Below are 21,097 nucleotides of genomic sequence, written 5' to 3' on the forward strand. Positions count from 1 at the left end.
AGGTTTTTGCACTAATCAGTTGGTCCACAAGGTGGCAACAATGGCCTGGTTGAGACTGAACAATAGCAAACTACTGGATGCGGCAACAACAATAGACAGCCGCATTAATGAGTGTTTGTGAGAGAGGGTTAAGAGATATTCTCAACTCATATTTAAACGAGTACAAAGACATTTTTATGAGTTATAACTTTTGGAGAGAAACAGCACAGACACTGGACAATGATGAAACTTTCTAGTGCGCATGTGTCAAACATCTGTGTTCACGCATGCAACATCATACTATTTCCTCTGAAAGGCTATGCGTTCAACTGCATGCATACACTAAGTGTTTGGGGTTTGAGTGCAGGGGCGCCGTAACAGAGGGAAAGGTAAGGATGACTTCAAGGGCCCTGATCAGAGAGGGGGCCCAATGCAAATAGCTCAGAACGCAATTCTACTGGGAATGGCCCGAGTCAATATGCAGTTCAGGGGTTCCAGAAACCATAGCAGCGCCCCTTGGTGAGTGTAGCGGAGGCCAGCTGGTAAGAGATTGTTGTGCAGGTGAACTTCACTCTCCTTGGCACAAGAGGCGCATTAACGACTGACGCTGCAGTCTTTAGGATTCTTTTTAAGGTTTTGACACACCAAATGAATGTCTGACCTTCATTAAGCATCTGTCATCAGAGTTTTTGAGGTGTGTTCCGCATCGTCTGCACTAGTCGGACCACCATCAGTGTTTTGATAAATTAGATGCAAGAATTCTGTATGCTCCGTAAAAGGGATAGTTCACCTAAAAAATAATAATAAATTTTTTTTTCAAAATTCACCCACTCTAATGTTGTTCCAAAAATTTTTCTTCAGTGGAACATAAAATGACTGAATAAAAGTGACACAATGTGGAAATTAAAAAGATCTCCTATGGCATCCGTCTGTATTTTAATGAGCCTTTGACTGTTACACAGATGTTCTGACGGTAGTTAACCGCAAAACGTGTTTCTGTACAAAGTTTTGTTTACAAAATCTTAGCATATTGATACACTTTATGAAATACTCACATGTAAACAACTGAAGAAATGGCTACTTTTGTTACAAAAGCAGCAATTACAAGCTACATCTGTCTCAATGAAATCAAGTTTTGTGAATCAGACTCTCTAATAAAAAACAATTTATATGCACAGCCGGGGGAACGAAGCTCTGACAGATTAATAAAACAAATGACATTCGGCGAAGCATCAATTTGACTTGCAGCTGTCGGTGAGCAACCCTGCTCTACCACGCACGGCCACAGGACTGTTGAACGCTTTTAATTATGTGTGTAATAAGATCGGGGTCAACATATTTCATGCCAGGAAAATGATGTGTATTTAATGGCTCCCATATATTACCTTCCCTGTGTAACATCTCTGACAGAGTGCCTGTAAGTTTAGCTACCATTAATCAGCATCAGGGTTTGTCTGGTTAGAGAGGAACAGATGAGTGTGCGATGATCTCCGTGTGGGGCATTTGGGGAAGGGGTGGGGGGTCTTGATGCAGAGCAGGCTGATAGATAACATTCACCTCAAGGGTGCCTAATAAAGCATGTTACACGGCTTAGCAGGGCAGCGTTACAGACTGCAGTTTTTACAGTGTAAGATGTATTGGGTTAATATAGCTACTCACTGGTGCTTACCTGACTAAGTGCCTTTCGTTCAGAAGCAAGGCTGCCTGTAATCAGTTATGCGCCCGGCCCGGCTTTGCCTAATGAGCTGACTTTCTTGTTGCTGTTGTTCGGCTTTAAAGTGAACATGAAATGCCATTCACAACCCATTTTACTTGGGAAACGTGATGCGCAGAGGACTCCAAATGTCTGAGACCGCACTGAAAGGCTGGGATCAAAATCAAATTTAAACCATGAAATAAGCTGAATGACTTTTGAAAAATTTAAAGTAAAATTAATGAATTTCACAATTATAATCTCTTTAAAGCCTGACTTTTAAAATAAAAGCATAATAATAATAATAATTGTCTATTTTTTCAAACAGTTTATTGAACCTGATACATGATACATCAGACTTTTATGGATCATATAGCCTTGTATGGTATCAAAGAATATGCAGCTCACTCAAAGAGGGAAAAAAGCACCTTCATTTTATTCAGAGGCCCAAAATGAGCAAAAATATGCAATTTGGCACAGCTGATTATTTTCATATGGCCAAAAAGTTTAAATTCTGATATCTTCAGTAATGTAAATCAATGAGATCTTTAGAACAGTATGACAAACTGCTAATACATTTTCACTCTGCATCTCTCAATAATCTGTCTTATATTTAAATTATATTTAAAAACATGCAATGCAATGATAATTGAGATATGTACAAATACACTTTCCACAAAAGCCTGTTGTATCATATTTAACATCAACACACGAGGTGGACATTTTTACAATGATACTAAAATAACTTTTATTTGTTAAAAAAAAGTGACAAAACAGTCAATCAGATGACAGAAGGACTGTAGTAGAAGATTGTGTCCAACAGGATTTTCAGATTTTGATCATTTTGATAATTTAGAGGCCATGCACAGAAATTTAATTTAAGCATCAAATGTGATACAGTAGGCTTGATAGGGTTAATTACAAATAATAATAATAATAATAATAATAATAATAATAATAATAATAATAATAATAAAATCTGTTCACTCAAATTGTTATGTGATAAAATATGTTTTAATGAAAACAACTGACTAGTGGTCTCAGACATTTGGACCCAACTGTTTTTCTTCAAATTATATTAAAAAAATGTAAAGTGGGACATGAAAGTTAGTTTGCTAAAATAATGTCTAAATAAATATTTGTCTTGCTTAAAATTATCCAAAGCCCACATGGCATAAGGGACATCAGCAGAAAAAAAAGACAAAAATTCATTGTTTACAAAAATATCTGGGACATATGAACAAAGCTAAAGTTTTTGTGTGTGTGTGTGTGTGTGTGTGTGTGTGTGTGGTTGTGGTTGTGGCTGCATTTAAATGCTTTATGGTTGTAAAAAAAAAAAAAAAAAAAAAAAAACCTGAATAAAAATTCTCTATAAAACTCCTATTTACAGATTAACATTTAAATCCTTTGTATTAATACTTCTCACCCTCTTCTGACCCACATCCCACTGTAAGGACAATAAAAGGCTCAAGAATTCAACAAGTCATTACAAACGGCTTTATTCTCTTTACAAACATCCTGTGGAACAAATACAAGGCAAATATCTGTATCGATGCAAATCCCCCTCATGTTTGCTGATGTGAGCGGCACTCAGCGCTCTGAGTGGATCTGAGACGGGGGTGTGGAGGAACAGACCCCCACCACACAGACCCACACGCGGACGCATGAAAAGCCACATCAATTTCAGCACAGACAAGCGCCGTCACACAGATTAGGCAGCCACAATGCAGCGGCCTCTTATCTCCACCCACAGGAGGAGGGCAGCCTGATCTGCGCAGGATGGAAACATTCTCACCACGTAATGGACAAAATCAATTGTTGCCCTCCTCAATCAATGCGACCCCCTTCGCTCTCTGCTCCGAGAATCCCGCTGTAATTGAAGTTCTCCGTGGTGTGGGACGGTGGCTTGACTGGGGTGCAGGCCGCTGATATCTGGCCAGGTGCCTGCGGCTCAGAACAGCAGGAGCAGGTAGAGAAGAATACGACTCACCTGGATGCTTCTCGTATAGACACACCTGGTTAAACCAAACACATTGGAGCATTATGGGTAGAGAGTCCACTTGTCCATTTAAGTGGACACTGATCATTTCAGAAAGCGTAAAACTGACTGTATGGAACTGGCTAAACTTTCTTCCAACCCGTCTTCATTTTATTGTTTTTGCCCCAGTCTTAAACTTTGACAATAATATAAAAATAATAATTTAAAAAATAAATAATATTAAATATTAGTCATTACAATTTGAAAACTATGGTAATCTAAATAAAAAGTTAAACCATTGTGATGTACTATTATACACTGAAAAATATTAACAGCTAAATAGACCGGTTTAACTGAAGTCCAAAATATTATTTAACATCACTGAACAATATATACATTAATGTATATGAACAAAATACATTTTAAATACATTTAATCAGGTAGAAATACCCCTTTTCACAGTGTAGTTTTTAGCCTCAATTATTATTTTTTTATCATTTCAAGTTTAGTTTAATTTTTAAGAATTTTGTTATGTGCTTTTGTTTTTTTTTTTAGTTTTTATTCTTTGAATAACATATTTTTGTTGTTTTTATTTATTTCTAGTTATTAACTCTTTTGTGTTATTTCTCATTTTTATTTAGTTTAACTTTTTCATATTTCTGTTTTATTTTATTTCAACTTTAACAAAATGTTTTAAAAATGTAGTTAACAAGAATAATAATAACCCTGCCTGTTGTGAACAAAACAAAGGAATATTTATTTAAATATTAATTTATTTAAGCTATTTTTGAATGATTTCCATTCAAACTGTGATTTTGTCAATATTAATGCGATTTGGAAAATATTGTTTAATTGTATGCATGCAACTGTAAAAAAAAAAAAAAAAAAAAAAAAAAAAAAAAAATTAATAATCTTTGAAATTAGCCTCAGCATGAGTTTCTAAATAACTAAAATTAAATTATTTCTACCACAAAATAAAGGGTGGTTTTTAGATGTGCTTGAAATTACTGTTGATAAATTAGTGAGGATGTGAAAACTGTTTTGTTTTATTTTCTAAATGTCCACAGGGCCATAAGTGCTTATAGTTGAAAAGAAAAGCACTCATACAATGGAGTCCTTCAGCAAAGACAGCCCGCATTACCTCATCCAGAGACTGATTAAATATATTAAAATAAGAGCAGGATTTCAACTGTGTTATTGCCCTGTGAGAGAGTTTGATTAATTAGCATATTTGCTTTCTCATTTAGAGGCATTGAGAATTCCTCCAAAACATAATTTTCCACGCGCCTAAAAATCCGCTGTCACAATGTCTTTTCTCCGTCGAGAATTTCACAGTGCGAGAACAATGAACCCGAAATGTCTAAGTTATAATTATACCTAAGATGACAGATGACAGTTAAAAACTTAATTTAGAATAAAAATCTCTTTTGACTGAGTTGTGCGGTGGAGAGAGAGAGAGGGATCTCTCCTTTAGAATGGTAATTACTCTGCCATTTATTATTCGATCAGCTCACGCAATTAAACGGGTGTGTGGAGGACACAGCTGATAATAAAGTGAAGGGAAAGAGAATGCTAATTAACCTCAGGGATGGCTGCTCCTCGCTTCTCACGTCTGCTGCCAGCTTCCCGAGCTCCTCCACGCTCTCTCTGGTGGTGCCGTGACCCGGTCGGCAGGTCCGAACTTCTGCACGTTCATCTCTGCTACGGTCTGCAAATGGAGTTACTGACAGATATAAGGGGTGTTTATTATTCACAGGCATTTGTATATTCATGATCGCAGTCACACCGGTGTTTACCACACTGTTTCGGAATGATGGTTTTCCAAGGTCACGTCGCACCGTATCTCACGCTTTCATTGAGTTACCTGAACTGTATTACTTCCTCTGGTAAACAGTGGGGAAATAGTGTCTATATACTAGATTCTACTGCAATTTTACAGTTTGTGATAACACATCATAAAAGATCAGATAACACATTGTGCAGATCTATAAGCCAAATAACTGGAGTCATTGTTTATGTCTAGTACAAAAGTTTGATGTTGTTTGCTTAAGGAAACTCCACTGAATTAGGAAGTTATAGGATGGTTAGGATGAATATTTGGGCACATATGCATAAAATGAAAAACAGTCATTCTCAAAGAAAGTCCTTGAAGAACTTTCAGTCAAGTCCTTCTTTGTCAGTCACATACTCAACAACCCTTTAAAATGGATTTCTCTGCTTTTAACAAGTAGTGGGACACCTGACACAACGGGATAAATCGGGAGCACCTTTTGAAAAATGTTCGGAACAATGTGTGTGAGAATGTGTGTGTTTGAGGAGATGTTATAAGATTGCATCCATATGCTTTCAGTAGAAGCTTTGAACTTCTTTCAAAGAGCCAAACCTGGTTTCTGACTGACTGCCGCACACTGATCCTGACATCATTTTAGAGGCATTCAATGCACCACAAACTGCTTCCCAGATGAACCAGTTAAAGGAATAATTCATCTTAACCCTGCTGTATCAGATAATAAATTCCAAAGGCCTCTAGATTATAAACATGATCAACATGCAACCTGTTGTGCACGATCTACTTGCAATCTACATGCCTTCTGTCACCTGGCTGATCATTTAAACTTTTTGAGCAAGTAAACCTCCTTTTAGTATCATTGTAAATCATTCACCCTTCATGTGGTGGTTCTTGTGTCTTTTTTATTGTGAAATTTTTTACAGATTTTGATCAAGTGAACATAAGAATAACATTTATTGTTAGTAATATTTCACTTACTGGACTGGAGCAACTTGATTTAAAAATGTATCAAATATGATACATAAGACTTTTTGAGAAGCATTTATTGTTATTCTTTCATTCATCATTGCATTGCGTTATATGTTTTGCCCCCACAATAAATAATACAGTGAATAATAATGATGCAGTAAATTATACAATAAAAATGACAGAGTTTTGATCATAAAACTAAGCAACTTCCCCAAACTTAATATTTTAGCTCAGTTTTGGCCGTTTTTGTTGTTGTTGCAGTTGTTTTACTTTTCCATTTCAAAAATTAGATTTTTCTGAATATCATTTCAAATTTCAGGCCTTACAGAGTTAAAGAAATAATAAGGAATAATTAAAATCTTTTTTCATAAATACGTTTTTGGTTTACTTTCTTTGGTGGAATGTAAAAATAAATATTTGAAAGAATGTTCACGTTGCTCTTTTTTCCATGCTATAAAAGCATATAATGCCCATGAACTATCAAGCTCCTAAAGACACGCCACAATCTGAGTTACTGAAGTAGTCCATATTACTCATGCACTGTATCCTAAATCTTCTTAAGGCATACGTAAGATTTGTGTAAAAAACAGCTGAAAATGTCAGCGGTTATTCACTGATAATCTCCGCACAGTCTCATGGTTAAGTCTTTTGACTGTGACTTTTGATAATCTTCTCCAATCTAATTTATGAATATTAATATTCAAACTTGATGCATCACTAGACTAGATACAAGACATGAGAAACACTGATAGTTGGCAATTTAGCAAAATAAATAAATAAATCAGTGAATAATGTGTTACACATAAGAATTAACTATTTAATGATATTTAATTGTGTTTTCTTCTTCTTCTTCTTTCCCCTTGTCTGTACTGTATGCTTTTGTTACATGGATAAGAGCAGCATTACCATTCTGCTAAACTATATCTTTTCTATTCCACAGAAGACTAGTTTGGAATGACATGAGAGTGAGAAAATGATGACACAATTTTCATTTTTATCACAACTATTCCCATCAACTTGGCTGCTCTTAGTAGACCATCATCGGCTCACACCACTGAACCAGAGTGATTTCCATCTGTGTATCGAGTGTGTGGCAGATTGAATGTGGCAGATTGATTAAATAAGATGTTAAAATTCAGCTCGGTTGCATTTGCCGTATAAAGAAGTCTCCTTCAGGTGGACCGCACATCTTTCCAAGAACATGCAATCAGCACATGTTGTCATTCTAAAGTAATGCTACAGTAGGCCCAAATCTGCTGTTTTTTATATACCACACTTCCAGCAGAGGCACTTCAGCCCGAGCTGAGAGTCAAAGCCATCATTCAGGGCTAGTGGCCACTTCTGATAGAGAGAAATTTACATTTAGTTGAAAATTTCACATTTGTGAGAGGCAAAGAAAGGGAGAAAAATCCAATCTGTGGTAATAGTAGCTGTAGTTTGGTTTTGCGGTACATTATTTGCATTTCTCAGGTACAGGGCTCTCCTCCAGCGTCGCAGTAACGATTCACAAATCACTGTCGCCGCGCCAGTCAAGGGCTGCGCTCCGCTCAATAGACCATTGTACCTGCAAGTGTAATTGGTGAAGGCTTGACAGAGCTGCGAGTCGTAACAAAGCTCTCTCGCTTTAGGGCTGAGGTATGATTTTCATTATGTTAGCTCTAAATGAGCGCGGAGGTCTCGAGGTCCTGGCACTGAGTGACACAGGCCCAGACACACACACACACATAGATAGACAAGAGCAAAACACACACGCACTCGCCGCGACGCAACACACAGCACTGTCAATTAAAGAATCTGATACGCTGTCAGCACCACTTTCACCACCAATTTGAGCAACTTTATGACACGGGGATAGCACGAGTCTCCCCAATTATTTGCCCTCGAATAAACAGCTTGACAACGGTGACGAAACATCAAGCAAATTTTGTTTGAGTCATTTTACAGATTTGTTATTTTGAAAAAGGAGTGTTGTTACGGCATAGAATAATTGCTCTTGAATTAGTCATATCTTCACATCTTATTAATATTTAAAAAATTAAAAACAAAAATCAATAATCCACATGTTGGTGAATGGGTTGCATTATTATTAAGTTTTAGTAATGATATTTAACTGTTTGTCAAAGCAATACACAACAATGTATGAATGTCACTTAGATAAGAAAAATATCAAATATCGAAGTGTGAATAATTTTGAAAATAGCACACTCTTTAACTGAAATGTTATTTTATTAGGATATTTATTTTGTCATTCATTTAATGCAGAAAAGGACCATAAAATGCTCCATTAAAAACCTGTTAATCTGTTTAACTGCAAGTTACCATATTATGTGCAATTTAACAGTAAAACACTGCCAAATTTGTGGTTTGGAAGTAAAAACAATGAATTACCATATAATGTACTGTAAAAACTGTAAAGGTCAACCCTAGAGTTACCTGCACATAATCACATATTTATTTACATAATACATAACTGTACATTTTGGGTGATTTTTGTTACATTTTCTGTTATTTAGAGAAAGTTTATTGCATTGCCAGTGTCATGCATGTTACCATGATGGTGTCTTGTCTTTGTTTGTTTGTCCCTGTGAGCCGTATATAAGAGTATTGGCCATTTTTTTTTATAGAAGGGCAACTTATGAACTTATGAACATGTGATTTTCCATTGTACCATATATATGGTGCTTAACAGTACATTATGAGGTACAAAGCAGATTTTTGTACTTCAGGTAGGTGAGCATTATATATAACTAAATTAAATAATATAGGTTATAAGTTGTAAAATATACAGGCCATCCTGTAATACACATACTGTATTTTTTATGGTCAATTGATGGGAACTGACTTCATACATCCATTAAAAACGACCAATACATTGTTGTCATAGTTTGCTATTTATAGTTTGTGGTCAATAATCAGTTTGAGCCCCTTCAATCTGGGTTAAGGCAACTGTAAGGCACTGAAACAGCTTTGGTTAAAGTTGTTAATGACTTACTGTTAGCTTCTGATTGTGGCGCTCTCTCGATTGTCATTTTACTCAATCTTAGTTCAGCCTTCGACACTGTTGACCACATGCATTTACTTAATTGACTGGAAACTGTCTTTGGTGTATCTAGAACTGCACTATATTGGTTTAGGTAACATTTTACAGGTTGCAGTCAATTTGTCTTCATGGATGGTTTCAGATCTGATGTGGATCCTGTTTGTACTGGAGTCCCACAGGGCTCAGTTCTTGGTCCCCTGCTTTTTAGCATTTATGTTTATCCTCTTGGTCAGCTATTAAGAGCCCTTAACCTCAGTTACCACTTATATGCTGATGATACTTAGATTTATATACATTCTCAACCTGGTCAATTTGTGGATGTCCCTCATCTTTCCAGCTGTATTTCTAAAATTAAGTTGTTAATGTCTAAAAATTTTCTGTGTCTGAATAGCTCTAAATCTGAAGTTATGCTTCTTCTGTAGATCTATCAGTTGATGCTGTTGCCCTAGAGCTACACAGTAAACAAAAAAAAATCTTGGTGTTATCACAGAAAACAAAAAAAAACTTCCAAGCCTTATCTACAAAGCCACCCTGTCTTTCAAGCCTTTTGTACAGAACACAAAGACCTCCTTTTTTTCTTCTTAGAAATATTGCATGTATTCGGCCTATGTTACCCTTTTCTGTTGCTGAAAAATTGATTAATTCTTTTGTTTTCTCACAAATGATTATTGCAATGCTCTCCTTGTTGGAGTGTCCAAATCCTCCCTTAACAAATTGCAATACTTGCAGAATTTAGCAGCTGGAATTTTAACTTTGTTTAGGGCTTGCGGCCATATAAATCCTGTTTTGAAGACGTTACACTGGCTCCCTGTTAAATACCGTATAGATTTTAAAATCTTAATGCTTAAGATTTACATATAAGGCTCTACATGGTCTCGCTCCACAGTATCTGGCAGATCTTTTTTCACCTTACACGCCAACTCGCACTTAACGATCTTCTCAGCACGGTCTCTTAGTTGTTCCCAAAACACGGTTACAATCCAGGGGTGACAGGGCCTTTTCTACGTATGCTCCAAAACTGTGCAATTCTCTCCCAACTGACATTAGGGACGCTAATTCTTTAGCTGTTTTTAAAACTTTTCTAAAAACATTCTTTTCCAGGAATGCTTTTATTTGATTAGGTTTTTATTGTATTGTTTTGTGATTTATTTCTTGTTGAATTTATAGTATATTGTCCCATATTGATGTGTTTTCCTTTATGTAAGCTTTCTTGGAAAGCACCTTGAGAAAACAACTTTTAAAGGTATATAAAATAAATGTATTATTAATATTATTATTATTATTTCCGAATATTTTTTGGAGTCCCTGCACTTATGACAGATTCAAGTGAATGTAAAAGCATCATTGAAACCCTAAAAAAGCAAACGCATGTAAATCACAGTCAGTGGGGTCACCGACAACGAGGGTCAGTGTTTGGCTGAATATCTGTTCGGGGCATCCGGTCTCAGCCCTCACATCCCGTACTGCTGAAGATCATTCCTCAGCCCTGTGCTAATAGAAAGATTCAGCACTTTCTTCATGCACTTCCACTCTTTCTCTCTGAATAAATGATGCCTGAAATTTTTATTCTTTTTATAATGGAATTTCAATGGCCTTCACTGCAAATCTACTGGAAATTTTTGCATATGAAAAGAGAAAAATTAAATGTTAACCACGTTTTAATGTGATTAAAGCTGACAGAGACATTATTTCAGCTAATCACTCAGTGCTGACGAGCTCTAACGGGCCGTTCTGCCCGTGAAGGTTTTCATCACACGCCGTTTAGTGTTCAGCTGCACTGCTTGCGTGCTTTTAGTAAAATTGTTTGACATTAACAGAAACCATAAACATGTCGATGTAATAAATCAATTAACCATCACCTACATTCACGTGAGATGTACGTTTAATATTTAATTTGGGTTCAAGTATGTTCTCTGTACAGATGAATATATATGAACAGGTCAAGTGTCAGAGTCAAGCCTTTGTCAAATCAGATGAGTTCAGCTCTGCTGTGTGTTCACTGCCGTCACCGAACAGATAGACACTGCATTAATGGAGAAATACAGGATGAAGGATCCACATTTACAATCTAAATGGGGTGTATGTTAATTGTGTGTGTATGTGTGTGTGTGTGTGTGTGTGTGTGTGTGTGTGTGTGTGTGTGTGTGTGTGTGTGTGTGTGTGTGTGTGTGTGTAGTGTTTTCATATGCCAGAGATAGCCTTAGGCATAAGCTTTGATCTCCTTAAATGTTTCGAAAGGAAAGGACTTTTCCTTGGGAGTGTGTCTGCATTTATAGGTGGTTTAAACTGTATATCAGGCTTTTAGTGCTGGAGAAGAGAAAGAGAAAGAGAGAGTCATTAAGGCGGACAGATAAAGAGGTTTAGCACTTCGGCTGTACTGGCAGAGCGAGTCAGGAAGTCTTTCTCAGTATTTGGGTGGAATAAAATATCTGCCTTTGTACATTTAATGTCTAAAGGTGTGTACTTGTTTAACTATACTTATGAGAGCCAAATGTGCACACTTACCTGGTTTTCTTCACTATCCACTTCAAGCATTTATGCATAAGCCCTAGGATTAAAAGGTTTTAAGACAATGCAAAACATAAATTCTAGTCAAGTGAATCTAAAATTAGGCTGGTATGTACATTATATGCAATATTTATCATTTTATATTATGTAATTTTATATAAATATACAAATAAATATTCAAAAATGCCACATATATTGTTATTATTATTATTTTAACACAGTATATGTACTTATTTTCTCTGTTAAGTGTATGAACAATAAGTTTCATTAATTAATTGATCAACAAAACTTCAGTAACACCTTTCTCTTTTTAAATATCTATTTTTTTCTGTCAGATCTGTGTGTGTGTGTGTGTGTGTGTGTGTGTGTGTGTGTGTGTGTGTGTGTGTGTGTGTGTGTATGTGTGGTGGAGAGATGGAGGAAAGAGGGATGAGCTGATGGAGGAGTGAGAGTGGGATGGAGATCACAGCGGGATGTTTTTCATCCTCACAGCAGTGAACAACTGGAAGGACACAAGCACAGACGCTGAGTGCACCTCGCGGACACACACACACACACACACACACACACACACACACACACACACACACACACACACACACACACACACACACTAGAGGAACTGCAGATGTGCTCCTCCACTCTAAATGTCCTTCTCTTTTACTGCCTGCCTTCCTCTCTCTCTCTCTCTCTCTCTCTCTTTTACAGAGGTGATCATCATCACTGAGGCACAGAGTTGTGTTGGTCAAGACACAGGATAATGAATGAGTCACTCTTTGGGTTTCCATCAGTGTCCCTTTGTATATGTAAAAAGTGGCATATGATAAGGCTAAACATTTGTTACTTAATATTATTATTTAAACAATCAGTAAACACACCTCATACTACTTTAAACACCCTAGAAACACCTTAACAACCACCCAGATCACCCTAGCAACCAAATGTGATAACAAGCACTCAGTACACACTAGCACCTGGATGACAACACCATAGCAACACCTTAGCAACCAACTAGAACGCCCTATCAACTACAAAGTAATATGCTAACATACTACTGACTGCTTAACAACACCCTAGAAGCACTTTAGCAACATCCTAGGACACCATAGAAACCACTATGGAGCACCAGCCACTGTACAGCAACACCTTAGCAACTACCCAGAAAAACCTAGAAACCACATACTAACACTTAATGAGCACTGAGCACACTATCAACTACTTAGCGACACCCTAGAAATACCTTAACAACCACCCAAGACACCTGCTTAATAACATGCTAACAAGCAGTCAGTAAACACTACCAACACCTTAGCAACCACACAGAACACAGTAGCAACTGCATAGTAACATGTTAATGAACACTCTGTTCACACTACCAACCACTTAGCAACAAACACCCTAGAAACACCTTAACAACCATCCAGAACATAATAAAAAACCACACTAAGCAACACCTTAGCAACCAACCAGAAAACCATAGAAGCCGCATACTAAAGGTCTTTTTTTCCCCAAAAATTTTCACACGTTGAAAAAAAATACTACCTCACATTGTGTCAATCACATTTGCACACTGCCTCCGAAATTTTCGACTGTTATAAAAAATTCGGATCAGGTTCGATTTTCTGCATTTCCGCATCTGTAGCATGCATTTTAAAAGGAAAGGATGACGAACGCGAAAAACGGACTCAGTGTGCAATGGCCTTAACACTTGATGAACAATAAGTACACCGTCAACTGCTTAGCAACACCCTAGAAACACCTAACAAACACCTAAGATAGTAACATGCTATTGAGCATTGAGTACACACTACCAACACCCTAGCAACACCTAGGTAACCACCCAAAACACACAAGCAACTGCAAAGTGACATGCTAAAGAGTTTTCAGTACACTCAACCTAAGCAATACCTCGGCAACCACTGAGTACACACTTGCAACTGCTTAGCAACACCCTAGCAACCACTAACTGACACATTTTATTTTCACAAATTCTGAGTATGGAGTACGAAGTCTGCTGTGAGAATTTGAAATCAGTGGCACGAAAACCTAACATAATAGGTAATATTCAGCCTCAAGCATGTGATGCATCATCATCATCATCATCATCATCATCGGACAGCAACTCACAGTTTGTGACAAAAATGTTTGGTGAATAGGAATAAAATCAAGCAAACCCTTAAAGAGGCTGCACTAAATACTGTACTGAAAGAAGACATGATGTCACTGACTGCCAACGGAAGAGAGAGAGAGTCAGAGTGAAGGAGAGGATGGGGGTGGAGGGTGAAGGAGAGAAAGAGAAAGAGAGAGAGAGAGAGATGGGGGATATAGAGGGGAGAGATCATCAAGATGTGACAATTGTGACAAGAGCCGAGAAAGTGTAGCTGCTCTGAACGTCACGTGAATTTCTCCGTCTCTCTCTTGGCCCGCAGCTGACAGCTTAATGTGAGCCACATGCAATATTTATTCCCATCCACTGTCAGACTGTCTAGCTGTCCACAGGAGTACAAAGAATGTCACTTATTAGAATAAAAGCAGGGGAACCGGCGGTAATCAAGGACATATGTACATCAGCCGTCGCCTGGCCCTCGCAAGAGCGCTCACCTCATCTCTCTCTCCTCTCCGGCTCTGGTAACTAGCTCTCAGGAGCCATTTGTGGCTGTACTAAATTAATTTATTTATCTCATTAGTGCCGGCAGGCCGTGGGATGCTCGGTGTGACATGTGCGTTTTGTTATAATGCTTATCATAGAACTAATAAACAACAGCGATCACCACGGCGCTGGGCGTCGCTTGCTATCATTAGCCCTAATGAAAACACCTGTAGTTTGGGAAAAAATGGCCCCATCCGGAGCCAAGACAGCAGAGGTGAGACAGAGCTCAGAGACAGAGCTCAGAGACAGAGCTCAGAGACAGAGCTCAGAAACAGAGCTAGACGAGTCTATCTGATGATAAAGCGGTAGAATGAGCACAAATAACACATGTAGGCGAGAGTGACAAGATGAAGATCTGATGGAGAATGCCTAAATATTAAAGCAGCATGGTTTTGCTTCAAATGGTGATAAAAAATACCACAATTTCATACATAAACAAAATCAAACTTTGCAATGCACTGCAGTTAGCATAAAGTGCATATTTCCAGCCACATGCAAAAATGGCAGCATGACATATGCTTAATTTTGTTTTTTAAACATCATTTATTTTACATGTAATATTTCTGGACTCACTTAAGTAGGACATTTTTAAAAAGTAATATTTAATAAAGGACATGTTTAAATTTAAATTTCAATTGTTTTTGAAATATAGTTCTACTGCCAAATGTTAAAGTCATTTCTGCTGAAACTTGTATGTAATTTTAAAAAACATATTTGTAATTACATATTTGTATAGTTAAAATATAAATATATTGAATAACACCCTTCAGTTTATAATCAAGTACTTTACACGTGCTTTAGTATGTTAGTCAACACCTCAAAATAAATGTACTTTAAAACATGACAAAAGATTATCAAAACAAGATTCAAAACTTTTATATAATATTGTCTTTTACATTGTGTATGGTTTCTGTCCATGCTGGCATTTAGATTTAGCATTGTTTTTCCTCTACTCTTTAGACCTGCAAGCCATTTCTGAGTCGTGACTCACCAATCCCTGCACTAGCATTTACACTGTACAGGAGAACACAGTGAACCCACTCAATAGAGAAATGAAAAACCCAAGGGTGTGACGCTCCATCATGCCATCAAAAGTTCAGGAATTTGTGACTTTGTCATAGACATCCAATGAAAACGTAGAATGTAGACATGCAAGTTCATATTTGCAGTGTCCTGCAATCTCACTTGATTTCATGCTGACCCAGGTCTTCACACTCTCTCACGAATCATTCTCATTTCTATCCATCAAGCGCTCAGTCAAACTGTAAGTGCTCTTAGTGTTGCATTCTGAAATGTGTCAGAACGCAATTCCAAGTCTGCATTTTCAGTGTAGTCAGAAACGGCCACTACAGTGGCATTAGAGTATACTATAATCTGTTTTCTCTTTCAGATCAACTGCTGTCACAGCGGAGCACTGGTTTGAAGAAAATCTTGCTGAGCAAGCCAGTTCAAGTTTGTTAGACAACATATGTATAGCTAGCTGACATTTGTGAAGAAGAAGTGTGCTTAGTTGTATTCAATGTGCACTCGTAGTTCAAATATTAAAAGTATATATATAAAAAAACAGATAATATAACTTTAATGAAAATAAGGAGTGCACTTATTTTGATGTGTTGACTAACATAGTAAAGCACATGTATTTTTATTTTAACTTTAGTGTTAGTCATTCCATATTGCATTTAATATAGTAATATTAAAGTTAATATATAATATAACTTCATCATTAGAAATATATTTAAATACACAACAAACAAGTTTCATTACAGTATATTTTAGTTTACCGTAAATTTTAGTCAGTACATATAGCCGTATAACTATATTGCAAACTCAATAGAAGTAATTATGAAATTACATATTAAGATGTACTTGAATCCTAGTTAATGGGTCAAAAAAGTACAAGGTAATTGCAAAACTAGGCTATAAAAGATTCTCAATGAATTGTAAATAGCATGTAAGCAGGCGTTTTGAAAGATTGTATTCAGTTTGCACTTAAGTATATTCTTTTAAAGTATGTGATTTCTGTAATAAGGGCTTGTTTAAAAGTATGATGAAGTGTATTTCTTTTTCACAAGGGGAATAATAACACATATGGTTGAATTGAAAGCAAAGTCTTGGCAAGGTGAACAACTGCAACAGAATCTCACTGAGACTGATTCTGTCCACGGTACAACTAATGCTTTTGTTGTGTGTGAATCCTGCAGTAATGGGGGTGAATTAGAGTCTCTGAAAGCTGCGATCAGTATCTGCTGCCTGTGAGCAGGTGAATGCTGCGCTCATCAATGCTGAAATCAATCATAGTGGCAGAGTATTTACCTGAACAACACACACACACACACAAACACTCCACTCAACATCACAGTCAAGAGCTCACAGCTGATAACACAGATACAAGCACCTTGATGGACACACACACACACACACACACACACACACACACACACACACACACACACACACACACACACTCCCACAGCACTTTATTAATGCCATCTGCTTCTGTTTAAACTCAGTGTCAGTCGTCTCATTACTTGATCTCCAGCCACAAGCCGGGCGTTCAGCAGGGACCCGCCGCTCCTCATGGGAAAGAGAGGCCTTTCTTCCTTCAGGATACCACAGTTTCCCAGAGGAGACAGACCCACGGGGTGTCACAGTGTGTGAACCCTCAGACATATTCCCCACATCTTTCTCATACAGCCACAGGAAACAGCAGTTCCTCAGTCCTTGCTTGGAGCCGGTGGTTTTGCACTCTATAAAGTCTCTTGTGGTTGGCTGGGGCTTTCAGACTAGTAGCTGCGGACAAAAGGAGTTCTGTGCTCTCTGTGTTTTAAACATGTCCCGTGTCCCTAAACACTTCAGAGACTTAAGACAGATGTGGATCAAGCTCATGTTCATCATTTGGATAGAATTTTGCTTTACTTTACAGACAAAAATCTGTATTTAATAAAATAATTCTATTTAAATTATATTCAACCTGAAGCCTAACTCTCCCCTGAAAAAATGAATATTCATTCATGCATTCATTCAGTCAGGGACAATACACAATAATAATTCATAAAATCAATGTAAAATGTGCCAAATGTAACCAAGGGGGGTAATTTTCACCCCTAGTCCCAGGGCAGACTGAATGAATGAATGAATTGAATGAATGAATGAATGAATGAATGAATGAATGAATGAATCACATGACAAACATTTCAACATGAATTTTGCTATTTATTCATTTTGGTAATTATAAAAGTCATATTTTCTATTTTTTCCGAATTGAACAATAATGATTAGTATTAGTATAATCAAATAAAAAAAAAAAAATATATTCCAATCATACATTTATCTAATGAAACAAATAAGAATGAATTTAAAACTGTCACCCTTTGACGCCGTACTCCCGTATACGGGGACGCCTACGTTTACTTCACTAAAATACTACGAATATATCGTTGGAAAAGGTTTCCTAAATAGATATTTATTTTGCTAAAAAATATTAGGAAAAAGTAATTCATTTATGACAAGAGTGCACCCTCAAAAACCTATATAAAGGTCATGACCTTGTCAAAAAAAAAGTCTTCCTATTTTCTTATCCGAAATAATGAAATGATATATCAATGAAAACTTAGTATTATCCTTTAAAATTTTCTATTTTTTCCGAATTGAACAATAATGATTAGTATTATAATAAAAAAATAAAAAATTATTATAAAGAATAAAATTCAATTAATATAAAAAATAATTTTTATAAGAATTATTTTAAAAAAGGAACAATTTCTATATGGACATAATTGGAATTATTATAGAAGATAGTATTCAAAAGATTTATTTATTTATTATTATTATTATTATTATTATTACTATTTTTTTTTTTGTGGAAATATATCTTTTATGCTTACCAAGGCTGCATATATTTGAAAAAAAAATGCAGTAAAAGATTCAATATTGTAAAATATAATTACAATTAAAAATAATTGTTAAAAGGATATATTTTAAAATGTAATTTCTTCCTGTGATCAAAGCTGAATTTTCAGCATCATTGCTCCAGTCTTCAGTGTCACATGATCCTTCAGAAATCATTCTAATATGCTGATTTGCTGCTCAAGAAACATTTCTGATTATTATCAATGTTAAACACAGTTTTTGTGGAAACCTTTTTTTTTTTTAGGATTCTTTGATGGATAGAAAGTTCAAAGAAACAGCATTTATTCGAAATAGAAATCTTTACTGTCACTTTTAATCAATTAAATGCATTATTGATGAATAAAAGTATCTTATAGAAAACAGTAGTGTGCTGTGTTACATCTTATCAATCGCTTTTTTTTTTTTTTTTTTTTTTTTTTTTACCTGAGAATGACAATTATGTCCCCAAACTATAGTTAAGTTCAGCCCCCCCTTCACATATATTAATGCACAGGTATTTTACGTGAAGCATCCTGCTAAGATAGTTCTGCGAGGCATTAGTGCTGCGGCATTCAGTTCGACTGAATGTCCTCTTCCCTGTCTCTTAAAGGTCAACACACCTACTCAAGACACACCAATTTACCTTTGAGTACATTAGAAAACAGCTGTCCGCGCTGGAGGGGCTCACATTTACACAGTAAAACCCCGGCCAGACATCTGCTGCAAATGAAATAACCCCCGTTCAGGAATAAAGAAAAGATGTCAGCTGCTTATAAAGGTTAAACTTCATAAATAAAGCTCCAGAGATGCTTTTGAATTGATTAACTACTACTGTATGCCACTGTGTAATCAATTGAGTTTGAAGCTTTCTATAGGACAGAGAGATCAACCACTAATACTAATACAAAAACGTATTAGGAAGAGATACTGTACACTTAAAAGGGCAAATATTTACACACAACAGACTGGATTGAGTAGTACACAAAACAAAATAGGTATATTAGCAATAATAAAGAGATTGTGCTTACGCCTTTGACTTATATGGTAACATTCTATGTATTTGCATGTATTTGAACCATAGTAATCTTGCTGTATATAATATGGTATAAGAATACAGCAGTGATTCAGTACTATGGTATTTCCATCTGATACTATCACTTTACCGTGGTACCAGAGAGAGAGAGCATCCCTCATAAAGTCTTCATCAGAGAATACGTCTCACTCATAAAGATGACAAATACGGCCCTCATCATTTTTTACGAGCGGAGATGTGCGCGAAGCAGCAATGCTGGAGGGAAGAACAGAAGAGCGGAAGAAAGAGAGAGCTGTGTGGTTAAAGTCTCCCCCGAAACATCACTCGTCCTGGACGTCTTTGATCTTCCTACCGTAATTACATTCACATCCAAACGAGCATCCAGCCTCAGACTTCAAACATGCACATGGACACATTCTCACACACACATAAACATACATTTATAAAGCGCTGAGCTTAAGGAGGACAGTTAACTGAAATGCCCTGAATACGTTTAGTCAGGTAACCTGAAAATGTACATAGGCCTAATTTAGAAGCATCTGTATTAAATGGTTTTATTATTTAATAGAGGTGCATGTTTTTCAAAGCTTGAGAAACCTCTGAAGCGAAATGTGATGCATGACACTACTTATCATTGGCTGATTCTGACCTGCTATCAAGATATAGTGGCAGATATCAAGCTAAAATTGATCAAATAAATAAATGATACTACATGAGACATACACATACCTGTAAAAAATAAACTGACACATATTTCACAAAATATTTATTGAAAATTCACTCAAATATATCAGTAAAAGGAGGACTATAGGCCACATTTATTAAACACAAACAGAATGCATTTCTGTTTATAAAACAATTCTTATGCAAAAACGTGAAAACTGGGTTTGGAAATGATTGACACAGAAATTATTTGTACGCATGTTTTGGAACTGACACAATTTTGGCTGATAGATCAGCTGATATCACTGCTTCCTCTGTAGGGTATATACTGTTTAGCTACTGTTTTACAAAATTCATATGAATTAGCCACCAAGTCACCAAAATGCAAAATAGTTATTAATTGCTGTGAGACTGTGTTGAGCCAAACCTATTTCCACATCAGAAAGTATACAGTAGGTTATGATTGGAATGAAATGCTACTATATGCATACAGAAGTACAGAAGAGTATGTACTGTATACTGACTACTGTGTTTATAATGTGAAAACGTTTATAGGGTTAAAAATTTGTGCAGTAAACCTTTGCCATTGTGATCAGTGAAGGAAGGAGACTCCTCCAGTTCATTTGGGTACTTCACATTCGGGCAAAATGTGATATTTAATGCCTACTGAAATTCACATATCGTGGAATATAAGTCATGTTTTATCATCTGAATTGTGCTGCATCTTAATGTTGCGGTTAACGTCAAACACTAGGATTTGTGCCGAATGAGAGCACTATGTGAGCCTGAGATGAGTCGGTAGATTCAGTTCCGCTTTAAATAAATTTGTTTAGGCTTGCTGCTTATAATAAATTAATAAATGTTGTTTATAAAATTATAATATAATTTATCTATGTTTTATACTTTT

The 21,097-nt window shown here is 36.3% G+C and overlaps 1 long non-coding RNA gene across 1 annotated transcript in view; it reads right to left on the reverse strand.

Annotated features, from left to right (window-relative positions):
- Positions 1–3,038: 3,038 nt before the first annotated feature.
- The window catches only part of LOC122146059, a 63,549-nt gene continuing 45,490 nt past the window's right edge, over positions 3,039–21,097 (reverse strand). The window contains exons 3-4 of the long non-coding RNA XR_006160736.1: positions 5,232–5,358; positions 3,039–3,687 (exon numbers count right to left, since the gene is read on the reverse strand). This is a non-coding gene — a long non-coding RNA (uncharacterized LOC122146059). The remainder of the gene's footprint in view (positions 3,688–5,231; positions 5,359–21,097) is intronic.

The sequence above is a fragment of the Cyprinus carpio genome, chromosome A9, assembly GCF_018340385.1.
Source record: "Cyprinus carpio isolate SPL01 chromosome A9, ASM1834038v1, whole genome shotgun sequence".
In the NCBI taxonomy this organism is placed as follows: Eukaryota; Metazoa; Chordata; class Actinopteri; order Cypriniformes; family Cyprinidae; genus Cyprinus; species Cyprinus carpio.